The sequence below is a fragment of the Lissotriton helveticus genome, chromosome 5_1 (genome assembly GCF_964261635.1).
Source record: "Lissotriton helveticus chromosome 5_1, aLisHel1.1, whole genome shotgun sequence".
Taxonomy (NCBI): domain Eukaryota; kingdom Metazoa; phylum Chordata; class Amphibia; order Caudata; family Salamandridae; genus Lissotriton; species Lissotriton helveticus.
This window is the reverse complement of record NC_136065.1, coordinates 1483537437-1483555210: the sequence shown is the minus strand read 5'-3', so window position 1 is coordinate 1483555210 and position 17774 is coordinate 1483537437.

The following is a 17774-nucleotide window of genomic DNA, read 5'->3' as shown; positions in this document are numbered from 1 at the left end:
GGGCTGTAGCTAAAATTTGCGCTGACGTAGAGACAGCCCAAGCACTCTCTGAATCTTTCAGTTTATTACACAGTTCAGGGATTAAATTATGTACGAATTTGTCTACAAACAATCTTTGACCACCCTCGGTAGCCATATCCTGACCACTATGATCGGTGAAAGTCTCCTCAAATCTTGTGAAAAAGTCAGACACATTCTCATCTTTCTTCTGCTTGCACGCAGATAGCTTGTCCCAGTTTACGCGTACTTCAGGCATTATCGTTTTCATGTACGCGATAATTCTACCGGGAAGTTCAGCTATTAACGGCTCAGGTTTAGAACCACCAATTTGTCTAGCATCTATAGCGGCAATGTTCGCCCATGAGTCACCTAGTTCTTGGTCATGGTTCGTATGACGTATTTTGCTCCATAGAGGATGTGGAACAACGTTCCCAAACAACATGTCAATATCCGCTAAATTCATTATACATGAGCTTGCAGTTTGTGATAACTCCTTATAATACCCAGTCGGGTTTTTACGAGGATCAGGCAGTGTCTGCTTGAGTGCTAAGACATCGGATCTTTTCCAGGGGACATGTACCCATACACGCTGGAAATGAGGCAGAATTGGTGGATTCGCATTCGCATCACCTTCCCTCCAAACCGGAGGAACCTCTCTCATGGGGTACTGTCTCGCTCTTTTTCCACCTGGTGCATCGTCTTCGTGACATGATCTAGAGACGTTTCCCTTACTCCTATAAGAGAGCAATAACTCTATCGCTTTCTCAACATCTGCACCTATAATCATACCTTCATAGAACTTAAAGCGTGTACGCCATAGTTTGTTCATTGTGTATTTGGGATCATTTGTCTTCACATCTTCGCCCAGATATACACACATTTCTTTGAATACGTATCTCTGAGTGGGTGCATTCCATTGACGGAAAACTTCCATAACAGACTGAACATCATATCTAACAGTATCCGTAATCCATTTACGGGCTAGTTCATTCAGCACTTTTCTTTCCTCGTAATCAGGCAATTGACTACGTAACTGTCTATCTTCTGTTTTAGGGGTCGTTTTAGGCGACCCGAAGAAAGGTGAAAGCAGACCAGTGACGGTACCTGTCACTCTTTGTCTAATAGAAGGAGAACCTTGCGGAGGAGCAAGTGCATCGGAAAAAACAGGCTGAGGCAAAGAAGAAGTAGAGGCAATAGCAGAGGAAGTTGAAGTAGGAGCAGACGTAGTATCATAGACAATAGCTGGAGCTGTAGGCAAAGTCGTAGAAGTAGATGGAGTATGTAGCAAAGATGGCGGCCCTTGAGAAGGCTGCGCCGGAGAAGTAGAAACCAGCTGAAGAGGAGCTGGCGTTCGTGCAAGAGCTGGGTTACGTGCACCGGGGCGCGGTATAGTAAAATGCTTTGGCGTTGTAGTAGTGTCTAACGCATACGGTGGAGGTGAGCTTAATAAGTGGGACATTAATGGATCTTTCTCGGATCTCTCCTCTTGACCTTGTCCCTTATTTGGTAACATCGGGTAGCATTTATCTACTGCTAGTTTCTTGCTCCTAAGTATTTGTTCGCTTTCTTGCTCTTCCTCGTTATCCCTGTATGCAACGGCAGCTTGCACCATTGACATACCTCTTTTATTCTTTTTTGCTATTTTATTTCTTTCTGTTTGGCTTCTTTGCGCCATAAGCGGAAAGAGTCAAACATCGCCGGCCGGGCTTTTCTCTTAAATAATTTGACCTCTAGGTTATCTAATATTTCTGAGTCGAAACTACCATATTGGGGCCATTTTAAAACACCATCCTTGCGGGTGTATTTTATCCACACTTCATTATATGTGATAGGACCTACGCCGTGTTTTATATATAACTCATATGTTGGAGTTCCGATCGGAGGAATCGGACAGGAATCCTCTAATCGGGAGTCCTTACTATAACCAAGACAAAACAAGTTTCCAAGTCTGCTAAAACCAGGCATCTTTGCTCACTAGTCTAGCTTCAAACTTCAAAGGATTATATGTTACGATATTTCTCGTCAATACACAAGTCCTTCGGCTTTGGGGCTTGCAAGTACCAAATCAAAGCGTATCTCAAGGATACCAAAAACTAAGGACAAACTAAGGACTGGGAGACGCTCCACTTATACTTAACTGAAGTATTTGAAGATCGGTGACGTCGCTAGAAGACTCGTCTATCGTTTCGCTCTACCAAGGATCTCTGGGTCCAAAACAAAGTGATAGTCAGGGCAGCAGTCCTTCGTAGCCGTCGGGACGCGGGGAACCTCGCAGCAAAGACCTTCGGAACCACGTCGACATACAGGGGTCGCTGAAGTGGCTGGCCGTCCTCTGGAATTTTCACACGAAGCTCCTCACGAACATCTGGCTTGGACCGTCGCCGCTTGATACCGCCCCGAGTTGGGCGCCAACTGAGGTAACGGGTTTTTAGGAACCCGTTTGGTGCCAGGGGATAACACCCGAAGACCTCTGAGTTCTCCCTGTTCCGGACCACAGAAACACGGAGTCTTCTAGTCGAGTCAGAGATCAAGTTTTATTGGCAGCTACCAAGTAACAGGTGTCCTAGAAGCACGACAAACACGGGTCATGTGTTCTCAGGAGACTGTTCGTTTTTACAGAACCAGCCTTCTCCTTATATACAGAAATAATAGCTGCAAGCAAGAATTCTTGAGTTTATGATATGGCTATACACATATTTCTACTATAATACAAAAGAGCGAAGTCATGTAGGCAAGCCTGTATTTTAGATGTCCAATTCGTGATAGATTACCTAGCCAGGCCCGGAACTCCCATCAGATATCGGTGAAGCCCCAATAAAAGAAGGCACCTCCTAGTCATAAAACTGGCCATAAACAGGGAGCGTGGACAGGTGTGTATGTGTGTAGAAAACATGATCTGTAAGAGGTAAATGGTTTGTGGTATGTTGTGCATTGATGCTATCGTGTTTGGCCACTGGGCGAGGAGCTGCCCAAACAGGTTTGGCTGGAGGCAAGGGAGTCAGTTGGGACAGGTCAGGGGGGAGTCAGGGAAGGTGGACGTGTCCTTTTAGATCAAGCTCGACCTTTAATTGACTTATCATGAGGGCAAGACACAAGATGGATACCGTTTACAAAATGGAGTCTGAGGGGTCGGGACGGAAACTACGATTCAGGGGTGTTAGCATGTCTTGATCATGACGCAAATGCATAGGAATGATGTCCTAATCATTATCGGTTTGTCGACACCAAATTCGTCATGGTACGTTGATGTTTCGGGACACGGGTATCGGATCTCGATACCGGGACAACAGTAGGGTAACGCACAAAGTTTAACATCTAAGCATGCGCATCGCTGATGGTTTAAATTCCATTAGAAAAGCGCGTGTATCGCTGCGGTAAATGAAAGCTGCAATGCGTACGCTCATAAGTGTCACTCTGTTGCTAAGGAAACGTCAACAATGAACACGATGATGCTTAAGCGCTCACTCTGTTGCTAAGTAACGTCAACAAATAAGCGTGAGGAAGATTAGGGACGTGTTTGACGATGAATCAAAGTGGCTTCTGCAGTTGCCAGGAAACAGCAAAATCAGCGTAATGACGATGAACGTGTTACACGCAACAGGATATCGAACTGCAATGACGAAAATTAGATATGGAACGAGACAACCCTGAAGAAAACGGTGAGCTGAAGTTCTATGGAATCACGATGTGTTTAGATTTGAAAGTTAGCTCAAGCAGAAACAACAGGTTCACTCAATACAGTCAAATTACACCTTTTCGTGAAAACTTCCATCCATAATCATATAACCATTGTACAGAGTGAGCCACATCGATAACCTCCCAGCATTATGTTACATTAAAAAGCGAGTATGTGTCGAAATGCACCCAACTCTGATAAGAAGGGAGGTGGAAAATGTTACCATTCAAAGTCTTTTCCCTCCTCTTATTTTTTAATAATTATGTTGAAATAAAAGTCTTGAGAATCTTTAACTCACTTTTAAAGAAATTATTCAGAGTAGTCTCACCACTGGTAGAAGAAAGCTGCAATGGAGTTTTTCACAGGTGTTGAGATCTTCCTTCCAAAAGTAGGTAGACAAGCCAACTACGCCAGTGTGAAATTTAAGAAACAAGTTCCAAGCAATGTAGATTTTGATGGAAGTTTATTTCATCAGGAGGAAGATCCCATCCAACCAGTATCTCAGCACAGCTGTTTCTCTCTACTCTAATCCTACCACATTATGGCATATTAAGGTTCTAACAGTGATGCATGAGAACCATAGAAAATACCATGAAGAAAGGATACTACAATTTACAGTCATAGAGATAAGGATATCACACAATGCATCTCAGGACGGTCTTGGATCAGTGGTCACCTCAGTGGTCACATCAGTGGTCCTGGATCAGGACATCCTCACCACCGCCCAACACATGCACTTCAAGATCCACACTGACCCCAAGACCACCTTCAGAGGCACCCTCGTCTACAGACCACCGGCCCACGTCCCCAATTCTGCAACTCCATCACCGACTTCATCAGCACGCACTCACTGACCTCCACCGACAACATCCTGCTCGGCGACCTGAACTACCATCTGGAAAACAACAACTACAGCAACTCCTCCACCCTGGTCGACAACCTCACCACCCTCGGACTGAAACAGATCGTCACCTCCTCGACCCACATCGCAGGCCACACGCTCGATGCCATCTTCTCCTCCAGCCCCCACGTTGCCTTCAGCCAGAATTCCAAGCTCATCTGAACCGACCACCACTGCGTCCACTTCCCCTGCCAGAAACCTGTCACACATCACCGCACCCTACAGATCCCCCGCCGACGCTGGGGCAAAGTCACCAAGGAACTACTAGAAACACACCTCGCACTCAGCCCACCGACCAGCCCCACCGACCCTGAGGATGGGGCCCACGTCCACAGACTCTGGATGGAAGACTGCGCCAACACCTTAGCCCCAGTGAGATAACCCACCGACAGAGACACCAGCGAGAGAGTCTGCTGGTTCACCCCGGAGCTCCTGGCCTCCAAGCGCACCTGCCGGAAACTTGAAAACATCTGGCTCAATGACAGAACGCCCGGCAACCACGCAGCCCACAAAGACGCCATTCGCAACCATCACCACCTCATCAGGACCACCAAAAGAGCCTCGTTCAAAGACCGCCTCAACAACAACACCCACAACAACAAAGAGCTCTTCAACATCGTGAAATAACTCTCCAATCCTAGCTCCTGCACCAACGACATCCCGCCGTCGCAAGCCCTGTGCAACACCCTCGCTGCCTTCTTCCACCGAAAGATCACCGACATCCACAACAGCTTCCACCCCCGGCTGAACCCGACGGACCCCGCCACGATGAACACTCCGAACCCCACCGACCACGACCTCCTTATGACATGGACCAACGTGAGCACCGAAGACATAATCAAGACCATGAGCACCATCCACTCAGGCTCCCCGTCTGATCCTTTTCCCCACCTCATCGTCAACAAAGCTGACAACCTCATTGCACCCCACCTGCGTAACGTCATCAACCTCTCCTTCGAGACCGCGACCTTCCCTGAGAGCTAGAAGCTTGCCGAGATCAATGTTCTACTGAAGAAACCCAAGGCAGACCCAAGCGACCTCAAGAACTTCCGGCCCATCTCCCTGCTTCCGTTCCCAGCGAAAGTCCTCGAAAAGATCGTCAAAACCCAGCTCACCCGCTACCTAGAAGACAACAGCATCCTGGACCCCTCCCAGTCAGGCTTCCACAGCAACCACAGCACCGAGACCGCCCTCATCGCTGCCACAGACGACATCAGAATCCTACTCGACAACGGCGAGACAGCGGCCCTCATCCTCCTGGACCTCTCCGCCACATTCGACACAGTCTGCCACCACACACTACGCACACGCCTCTACGACGCAGGGATCCAAGACAAGGCCCTGGATTGGACCACCTCCTTCCTCTCCGACAGAACCCAGAGAGTCCACCTCACCCCGTTCCAATCCGGAACCACCAAAACCGTCTGCGTAGTCCCGCAGGGATCATCCCTCAGCCCAACACTGTTCAACGTCTACATGGCTCCACTCGCTCGCATCACCAGACTACACGACCTCAACATAATCTCCTACGCCGACGACACCCAGCTGATCCTCTCCCTCACCAAGGACCCCTCACCGCCAAATCCAACCTTCACCAGGGTATGAAAGCCGTCGCTGATTGGATGGAGGCAAGCCGGCTCAAGCTGAACACGGACAAGACGGAGATTCCCATCCTTGGGTCCAACCCCTCAGCCTTGGACGATTCCTGGTGGCCAGCATCACCGGGAACCCCCCCGGCACCTACCAACCACGCACGCAACCTAGGAGTCATCCTCGACTCAAATCTCAGCATGGCCAACAAAGTCAACGCAGTCTCCTCCTCCTGCTTCCGCACCCTCCGTATGCTCCGCAAGATCTACAGATGGATCCCGGCGGACACACGAAAGACCGTCACCCACGCCCTCGTCAGCAGTCGACTCGACTACGGAAATGCCCTCTACGCCGGAGCCCCGTCCATACTCATCAGCAGACTCCAAAGAATCCAGAACGCCTCCGCACGCCTGGTCCTAGACGTCCCACGCCGAGACCACATCACCCCACACCTGAGAGACCTGCACTGGCTCCCCGTCAACAAAAGAATCACTTTTTAAACTCATGATCCACGCACACAAGGCACTCCACAAGACCGGCCCAGCCTATCTCAACAATAGACTCTTCTTCTACGTACCCTATAGGAAACTCCGCTCCGCCGACCTGTCCCTGGCCGCCGTCCCGTGCATCCACAGAACCACTTCCGGGGGCAGATCCTTCTCCCACCGTGACGCCAAGACCTGGAACGCCCTCCCCCTCCACCTTCGACAGACCGCAGACCTCCCGGCCTTCAGGAGACTGCTCAAGACCTGGCTCTTCGACCACTAGCAGCAGCGCCTCCTCCCCCTAACCCCCCAGCACCTTGAGACTCTAGCGGGTAAGTAGTGCGCTTTACAAATCCACTGATTGATTGATTGATTGATTGATTGAGTGGTAAAGGACATAACGGAGACCCTGAAGGCCATATGCACGGGGAATGCCAAAGATACAATGTTAATGTTGATGGGGGATTTTAACTGTGTTCTGCGTAACCATATTGATGATAGAATGTGTGGCTTGTCAAACAAAGCAGAGAGTAGTACCCACTTTTGTCATTCAAGGGTGGGGCATTTGTTTAACAAGCTTATCTTTACATTAAACCTTGGCTACGCTAACGAACTATCGCTAATACATCTTGAATGGCACACACCTTCAATGGAGAGGGTTTGCAACAACTATTGACTTTATATTGACCTCACGATCCCATGCACATGTGGTTCTCTCTTTTAGGGTAGGGGACAGCAGTTTAAGTGATCATTTCCCCCCTTTCTTTACTGCTCAAGCTGCCCACTCATAGACCTATAAAGTCTAACTTGCCAACTCAAGTGCTGGGGAATATAGTATTGAGTAAAACAAATGGTTATACTCTAAGGTGGGCTAATGTAGACACCGATTTATTGACTAAAAAAGTGATAGTGAACTGTAAGTCTGCATTAGACATTTGCCTGAGTGAGTCAGTGTCTGACGCAGATATTGTGCACTCTTTTAATGATATTTCCAGGGCGGTCAAGAACTTGCTGACGGTTCAGTAAAGCAATACATTGAAAACTTCTGGGTGGTTTAATAGTAAATGTAGTAGTGCTTATGCTAAAGTTAAAAAAGAATTGCACAGACAGCCTAGATCACCATCTAAAATTATGCAAGCTAGTGCAGAATAAAGAGGGGCTATTAAGGAAAGGAAGCACACTTTACGAGATAAAGCCAGGGACTCCCTTCATTGTGCGGCCCAGCAGAAAGATAACATTGGATTCTGGAAGGCTTTGAGGACACCCTTTGTATCTCCCAATAACAGCCCTTCTGTTGAACTAGCAACCTCAAAAGAAACCTGGATTAGTCACTTCTCCAAGGTGTATAGTGAGCAAGGTAACTCGGGGTGGCAAAGGGCTGACATTAATAAAATCATCTTTTCCCCACACCTGGGTCCAATCTACAATAATTCCAAACTTCAAAAAGGAGGATCGTTAGAATCCATGGTGCTACAGACCGATTTCCCTCCTGGATTCCATGGTTAAAGTGGTAGGGAGGGTCATTCTGGAGTGCCTGCAAGACTGGGCAGAAGACACCCAGATCATATCAGACTTGCAGTATGGATTTCGAGCCTGGCTTGGCACTATTGAAAAGAGTTTGGATTTGTCCATCTTAGTAGGCAAGTATACCAGAGCAAAAAAGGGAGCCTTTTCTGGCCTTCATGGACCTCACCGCGGCCTTTGATTCCGTTAGACATAATAGGCTGTGGGAGATCCTCGAGACTGCAGGGTTGGATTCCCAAATTGTTGCCTTTTTAAGGCGGTTGTACAGTGGAGCTACCACAAGTGTTCAGTATGGTACAAGGGGCGAATGCACTCAGGCTTTTCCCATTAGGAGAGGAGTCAGACAAGGCTGCGTGCTGGCCCCTTTTCTTTTTAAACTTTACATTAACAGATTAGGAGAAGCGCTGCTCATGAAGGGCAAAGATTTTCCTCAAGCCGGCAGCCGGCCTATACCCGCACTTCTCTATGCGGATGACGCTGTGCTAATGGCACGCACCCAAAACGGTCTCCAGAGAGTCTTGGATAGATTCAGCAATTTTATGAAGGACTTAGGTCTTAACACCAACATCTCTAAGACTTATGTCATGAGATGCAAACAAGGGACTCACTCAGAGGACACAAGAAACTCAGAAAAAAGGTTAAAAAGGCTAAGACTAAAGAAGCCAAAAGGCAACAAGCACTGAGTGAAAGGAGAAACGCTGACAAATAAAAAGCTAATACAGAGAAGAGGAGCAAAGAATGAATGAGAAACAGTGATAGATGCCCAGAAAAGTAGAAGAGAAGGAGTGGGAAATGCTAAAAAATTGGGTATAAACAGAGAAACATTAGAAAAAACATAGAAATGCACTAAAAAGCAAGATATTACTCAGAATGAATGACAGCTGTATCGAAAATGGTAAGGAAAGGGTGAGAATTGTTCACGAAAGTAGCAGAGATAAGAGAAAGGAAAGAGAAACAAAACCAAAAGCGGGGAAGTAAGTCAAAGGACAAGGAGGCAGAGAAAGTGGTGAAACAGAAGAGAGAGGAGAAGAATGAGAGTGGTGAAAGGTGGAGATGAATGAGAGAAGAGGTCGAGGTTGTGAGCCTCGCGAAAGGCAGCAAGAATTGAGTGAAAAATGCTGAGAAACTTTATAGAATGAAAGGCAAAAACACAGAACAGAGAAGAATGCGTGAGAAGAGTGAAAGATGTTCTGAAAAACAGCAGAGAATAAGATAGGAATATTAAAAAAGCAGCAAAGAATGCGCGAGAAAGAATGAGAAAAGCACAGAAGCGTTTCAGAGAGAGAACGAGAAATTCAGAAAAAAGTGGCAAAGAATTATTTGAAAAAGAATGAGAAATGCACAGAGAAGTATCAAAGAAAGACACGAAATGTGAAATAAGTACAAATGTTGAAAGCGTGACTTGAATGCTGTTCAAGATGGCCACTGGCTCATAGCTCCAACATTACAGTCAGACAATATTTTCTCTGTGGAGGGTTTTTTGCTGCTGAGCCAATGATTACAGAATGGAGTAAAATCCCTGTATCAATTGGGCATACTTTTTTGATGATGGCTTGTCATTCCTTGATGCTGCTGTCGGCCTTGTGAGTTTCAAGCAAGTAGACCACCATTTTGTTTATGTCACGTTGCTTGATCCTGTTATAAGTATGATGGAGCAAGGATTCAAGAAAATGAAACTTACTCATTAACAGTACTAATTGTTAAAAATAGTAAACAAGACAAAACTAATATACACACAACATCTATACCAGGTGTCTCCAACCAGTAGCTCGGGAGCTACTGTTAGCTCACCAGCACCCTCAAAGTAGCTCTCAGAGGTGAAGCCAAACCAATCTGATCTCAGGGATTCTGTGTATATTAAAGAAGGCAGCACTGCTCGTTTCATTACACGTAAGAGTTACAGACAGCCAAGCCAATGGCAGGACCTCTTGATAACACTCAAACACACACTCTGTTGGCCTATCAATCAATCAATCAATCAATCAAATCAAAGCGCTGGGGGGGGCATTTGGGCAGCTCCGGTCATTCAAAAAGCCAGGTCTTCAGGCTCTTCCTGAATGCTTTCAGTGTGGGGCTTCGTCTGATGCTGAGGGACAGTTTGTTCCTGGTCTTACCTGCGATGTAGGAGAAGGATCTGCCTCCTGTTCTGGCTCTGTGGATGCGGGTCATTTTGGCCAAGGCCTGGTCAGCAGAGCGGAGGTTTCTCTTGGAGGTGTAGAAGAAGATTCTTTCAATGAGGCATTGGGGTCCGGTGTTGTGGAGGGCTTTGTAGGTGTGTGTGAGCAGCTTAAAGTTCACTCTTTTTTCGAAGGGGAGCCAGTGGAGGTCCTGTAGGTGCTGGGTGATGTGGTCTTGTCGTGGGATTCTGAGGACGAGTCTTGCTGAGGTGTTCTGGTTGGTCTGGAGTTTGTGGAGCAGAGATTTGTTGGTTCCGGCATAGAGGGCATTCCTGTAGTCCAGCCTGCTGGTGATGAGTGCATGGGTGATGGTCTGCCTGGATTTGGGAGGGGTCCATTTAAAGGTCTTCCGAAGTATGCGGAGGGTGTTGAAGCATGTGTAGGCTATGGTGTTGGCCTATGGGTCTGTCACATGAACCATCTTTATCCACTTTAAATCAACCTAAGAAGGAGATTGCCCATGTTATATGCCCTGCTCTATCAGTCACACCATGTGTGACATCAAAGAATAGTGGGAGCATTAACCAGGGCTGACCCACCAAAGTGTATGACTGCAAGAACTAGAGTGAAAATGTGTTAGTTGGGAGCATGATCAACCAAAGAGCTGAGGGAAGAGAGGATGCATCCAGGGCAGAGAAAATTAGAAGCATCATATTCATTTTTGTGTGGTGTATGACATTGTGTCCTTCCCTAATAAACAGTGTTGGTTCCTTAAAGCTACTCCTAGTGTCAAGGCTGACAAATATGTATGCTGGTCCTCATCATAAGACTATTGTTTCTGACGCAATTGTGCTTGTTCATGGTATAGTGTGCCATTGCCAGTAGCGAAAGATGGCCGTCCGCGTCTCGCGTTCAATGTCGGACGAAAATAGAGACGCAACGCCATTGTCGGCGGCTCCTAAGTATTCTATTGGGTGGATCATGTGGGAAACCTCCACCATACATACGACAGAGTGACTACGTCATTATGTTTATCATAATCAGTGAAGAAGGACAAGATATTTTATACATTCCAGTATGTCAATGTATGTGGAAATACATCGACATAAAGAAAGGACATACGGCACAATGTTGACTCAGCTTTTTTTCCCTTTTTTTATATCAAACTTTATTGGTTCATTTCTAGTCTCTAATCAACAAAGCTATCATAATATATACGCATTGAAGAGGAAAATTATTAAAGTGTATAAATGTTAATTTTTCTCTAGGGACTCTCAGTTACCCAAAAAAAGTTAGTAAGTGTCAAAGAGTTCCACAATAAAGAAGCAGTGTGTATATTAATGATGTTAACCTATAACTACACAACAAAGGACCACTGTCAACAGTTAGAAAAAGGGACAGTAATCTTATACACGAACCAACCAACAACTATGGGAACTGTCAGTATATAATCAACAGTCCACATATATAACATAAAAATAAACAACCATAACCATAGAGAACCTACAAGACGTCAGGTTCAGTTAGGGAAATAATGCAATATTTTGTAGAACTTAACATATCAAATTATTGCGTTTTCCCAGGGTATTTCGCTATTGAGACCTCTCCCAAAGGTGTCAAATAAAAAGATCCGAAAAACCTCGTGTTTTTTGCGTATTTTTGAACCTCCCTTATTATCTGGCGTTCTAATCTTTTCCAAAATTCGCCATTTCAGTTCTTCAGGTTCATGATTATTCTCAATGCAATGTTTCACCATAGGTGCTTGCATTTTACCTGTTCTAATGGCTGACCGGTGTTTGGTGATACGGGTTTTAATTCCTCTAGATGTTTCTCCCACGTATCCTAATAAACATGGGCACAAAATAAAATAAATTATATTTTGTGTTTTACAATTCCACATTTATGTGGCTTTCACTGTGTGTCCATTATGAGTGAATGATTCTCACATGATTTGCAACTTGAGCATTTAATGGTTCTCTTGATTGGTACATTCCCGTTTATGGATTTCTGAATGAAACTAGATTTTTTTGTATTGTTATCAAAACGGGAGTGAACAATCAAGTCCTTTATATTTCTATTGCGCCGATGGGCGAATAGAGGTTTGGCCAGTTTCGGACCTTGTGTATGGTTACTGTTAAGGATATGCCAGTTGGCATTGATAATTTGTCGGATTTTAGTATCAAGAGTTGAATGTTTGGTGATACAAACCAATTGCGTATTCTCTTTATTAGCCTTAGATCTTAAAAGGCGATCACGGTCAAAAAACCTTGCCCTTTTATAGGAATCCCTCACCAGCCGGTGAGGGTATTATCTCTGACGCAATTGTGCTCGTTCATGGTATAGTTGTGCAATTGCCATAACACTACATCCTTGACTATTGTGGGCACACAAGTCTAGTAATGACATACTTGCTGCCAGCACTGATATATTAAGAGCATGACTGGCTTGCTTTTAGCCATTCCTGACAGAGTGGCAACCGCTTCTCCCATAATAATGTCCATAACTGACTGATATATGTTGGGCATCCAGCTGTGGCACAGTGGTAGCCCCGGTTTAATGGTGGGCGTTATTAGCATACCAGATGCATTAATAGTGTTGTGGTGAGCAAGCATGGCCTATGATTCCAATTCCTGAGTATTTGAAGCAGAATTTGTCCATCCCTGGCATTTTTACATGGCGGTACGCAATGAAAACGAAAAGCTGATGTTTAGGGTCTGAGTATTTTCTAACAATGAAAACTGATTTGATTTTATAAGAAAAAATTATACTTTTTCTGAAAAGGTTTTTCTTTTGGAAAATTTAGTTTGATTGCTGGAAAGCGGAAAGTCGTTTTGATAGAAAAATATGTGTATTTTTAAAAACTAATATGCTAATGAAGACAAAATAGTACAATTCTAAAACACATTTAAAGTTGTTAGCTGAATGATAATTTAATTTGAGTTGGGGAGACTTGCTGCTGTGGGTAGTACCCTTTGTGGCACACAGCATGTGATGATTTGAATTTTACTTGATTATAAGCATTCAATATTGATAAACGTTTTCCTAGCATTCTGCTTATAACTTCATCTGGAATGTTTGGGTGGTGACTCCTGATAAATCTTTCTTAGGGTGGTCATAGTGTAATGTTAATACATATCATCAGCATTTTACAGTGATAAAATATAATAGTAGCTCGGCAGGACTTTCCTTGAACAGAATTAGCTCTCACTACAGAAAAGGTTGGAGACCCCTGATCTATAGACAGGAAGAGAGCTTTATGCATGCTTAAATAACAAAGAATAAATTACAATGCGACTAAAACCCGCTTTAAATTGGAAAATGCTTTTGCACGTGTGCAAGCCAGAATTACGTAGATAACAGCGTGACTAACCTGTTTGAGAGGGAAAACTCTCACGAATGCCCAAGAATTACTAACAATAGGTCTTGAGGCACTGCATGCCTGGCATATGCTTGTCGGATTTTAAAGAGAGCTGTTGCTGCTAATACTTTTGCTTAAAGAAACAGATAATAACATGGGATAGAGTAGAAGTGGGTGGTGAACATATCTGAGAAATTAACATCTGTTTAAGATTCCTTTATTAATAGTGTACGTTTGGGCCTGTTATTACATGGAAGAGAAAAAGGTGGAGGCGAAAATGGAGGCAAGCTAAGCATGCGCAGTGTAATTATGATGAGACCCGCTGACCGTGTCGCTGACAGGCTGCCAAGAGTCATGGACGCACGCAGTGTGAAACCTCTTCTTGACTGTGGAATTGCATTCAAATATGGTTTTTGATTTGCAACATTAGATATATGGGAAAGGACATAAGACAGAATAATAAATGAACTAAAGGGAAAGGGTTTGTTAGACAAAAGAGTTTATTAAAAAAGTGAATATGTCAGCATGAGGTGATGTCAACCCCCCTGTCACTGCCCAATCACAGTCCGTAATCCATTGATATTAGCAACTTTTGAGGGTGGGACATGCAGAAATGAAGACTATAACTAGAGTGAATTAAGTTTAGCATGTGCAAGAAATGGAGAGAGAGAGAGAGAGGCGAGAGCTGCGTCTGATGAGGAAGGAGAGAACAGACTGGGAAGATTCATACCTGAATGACAACCTGATTAGATTGAAGATACTGGAATAATATTGAGGAAGGAGAGAGTGTAAGAGAGGGATGTGTCCCAGTGCGTCAGGTTTGTAGAGGAGTCTAGTAAGTATTGCCCTGTCCTGATCCTGTCCTATAGTCTTTGTCTCCTGATTCTTAATCAAGTGACCTAAGCCAGTCCTTTGGTCAGAGAGCTGATTTTCCTGGTATCACCATTGGGTAACTATTATTCTGTCTCAAATTTTCATATCTTTGGCAAATTAATGATTTATTATGCCTTTTGTCTCTTCATCTATCCACTCTTAATGCATTGATTTGTTGAATGATTGTGTGAGTTGAATGTATTGCTAAATGAATTTTTCCTTCCCAAGAAAATTGATGGAGTTTGCACTGTGAAATTGTACTGATGAGCGTTCATTTATGACTGAGATTTAGATCAAAATATTTGAATCTTACCCAGAGTCTGTGGCTATTTCACTAAGATCTGTAAGTTAGTTAATTGTTAATATCACCATCAACTAGTCAACTAACGGTCTATCGACCAAAGGAAGAGTGTTGATCTGTGAAGATTAGTTAGACATTAAATAAAATCCTCAAGAATAATTTTGAGTCTGCAGTGAATTAACTAATCAAGATCAAAGTGAATTACAAAACTTGACCCCCAGCAAAACATGCTGTGTATAAGGGTCCATTTGAAATGTTATTGACTGTGACGTATTTATCCCTGACCTTTTGTTGAATCAGGAAGACAGGGAAGAGGTCCTATAACAATGGCCAGAGGTTTGAATTTACATAACTACTTTTTAAGTATTTGGCACTTTGTGAATTCTCCTACATGGGCTTCACTGGCTTTTAACGTTTGCCTCATCAATTTGATCATGTTGCAACCCAACCTTTTTTACCAATATATCTACTAGATGGCATGGTTCTGGTGACTATCATGTTCTCCAGTGCACTAAGCAGAGGCTTTCTTTTTGCCATTATTCATCATAATTATTTATACCAGTAGCTCAGCCTTTTGTCGATATTTTGATTACATTCTGATATGTTATCTTGTGCCTTCTCTTTACATTCTTCCTGCAATACACTGACAACTAAAAATGTTGGCCTCCAGGATACTTCCTGCATAGATGTTAGCAATACTTTTTTGAATGAGATAATTTGATGCACAGTCAGATTAAAAATCCATTTAAAGATTACTAGAACTATGAACTCATCCACCAATATGTCACAGATACAGTTTCTCGTGCCAAATCCCAAATTATCTTGTCTTGTGTCGGGACCAAGAAACTTAAAAATGATTCTACCTCACCTATCACTTCTGATTCAATTTTGGACACAATTAATTCTTGGTGGGAGTTTTGCAAGCTTTCATGATTGCTACCAACATGAAAATGCAACAGATTGAAGTCAGATAAGTTGCTATGGAAAATAGAATGACTGGAAATGTTGAAACGTATAAGCTGTTCAAGATACAACTGTGATATTATAACGTTGGAGAACTATGAAGTTTAAAAAACCATACTGATGATTTAAAGAATATAAATTGTTGCAGCAGCCTTTGATTGTATGGCCTACCAGGAAGAGTTGAGGGAGAGGATCTTTCTGAGTTCTTGAAAAAATTAATTCCTGACATGTTTGTCATTTCTAATTTACCTGATTGGTATTTGTAATTCACTGTCTATTTTGTAAAGAGCTCATTGGAGGAGAGTAGGGTCTGCTTCCTATGGTTACCCCCACTTTTTGCTGTGTTTCACTGGTTTTACGACTTCAGTATGTGTGGCCCTACTAATTAGGCCCACATCCTAGCTGTTCTCTCTCTAAATTGATACCATGTACTTTAGGTACATCCCAGATTGTTTACTGGGTCACCCTTGTGAGCCCCTGTATATGGTACCTTAGGTACCCAGGGCATAGGGACCCCAGAGGCCTACCAGGGGCTGCAGCATGTATTGTGCCACCCCTGGCTGGCCTTCCAAACTGACACCACAGGTCTGCACTTGCAGCCTGGGTGAGGTGATGTAAGCACCCCTTACTTAGATATAGTATACCTATATCTACCTTTATATATAGCGAGCAGGGTTGGATGCAGGTCAGACGGCGGCGCTGATATTATTAGATCTCAGCGCCGCCTTTGACACGGTCTCCCATAGCATCCTATTGCACTGGCTTGAGGAGATTGGTGTTGGGGGCCAGGCTCTGCAGTGGTTCCGCTCCTTCCTCGACGGTCGTTCCTTCTGTGTGGCCATCCCTCCCTTCAAGTCCAATTTCCAGCCGCTGGACATGGGGGTTCCGCGGGGGTCCTCGCTGAGTCCCACGTTATTCAATCTGTACGTGAGACCGCTGGCTGAGGTCGCTAGGCAGTGGGGCCTGACCTTGGTCTCATATGCCGACGACACGCAGCTGGCGGTTACTCTCAGCGGGGATGCGGAACAAGATGCCCCCAGGTTCCAGAATGGACTGAAGGCGGTGGCCAGCTGGTTGACATGGAACTGTCTCCAGCTTAATGCCACCAAGACAGAGGTTATGATTGTCGGAAAGAGAGTGGAACTATGGGGTGATCAATGGTGGCCGGCAGAATTGGGACCAACTCCAACTCCGGTATCGGAACTGAAAAATCTGGGAGTTTGGTTGGATGCTGGTCTTACCTTTGTGGGCCACACTAAGAAAACAGCAGCGTGCTGTTTTGGCCTCCTTAGGGGTTTAAGACCTGCCCTCAAATTTTTTGATGCCCCAACCAGGCAGCTGGTAATCCAGGCCACTGTCATCTCCCGCCTGGATTATGCCAGCTCTCTCCTGGTGGGGGCTAACCTGACAGAAATTACCCGCTTACAACCGGTACAAAATGCTGCGGCTAGAGCAATTGTTGGCCTGCCCAGATTTTGTCCTGTGTCAAATGTCCTCCGCTCCCTGCACTGGCTTCCAGTGAGGAAGCGAATTCATTTTAAGGTCCTTTGTTTGACCTTTAAAATTCTGAAAGGTATAGGCCCCCAAATCATGTCGAATTTTCTGTCCTGTTACGTACCTACACGCACCCTCCGTTCTCAAGGCCAGGCTCTTGCTATGGTCCCCAGATTCAGGCTCTGCCGGGCGGTTGGACGCTCTTTTAGTGTTAAAGCTGCAACCATCTGGAATTCTCTTCCGGCTGAAATCCGCCTGCTAGATGACCTTATGCTTTTCCGGAAAGCTATTAAAACTCTCTTATTTTAGTCTTTCTTCCTAGTGGTCTTACCTGTTTAGTGCCTGTTATGTTATGTCCTACCTTGTCACTGCGCCAGGACGCTCCTTCGCTGGAGCAGCTGTGCGCATAACAAATATCCATAACATAACATAACATAACATAACACATAGTAACCTATAAGTCACTGTGGCAGGCCTTGACAATCCTGAAGG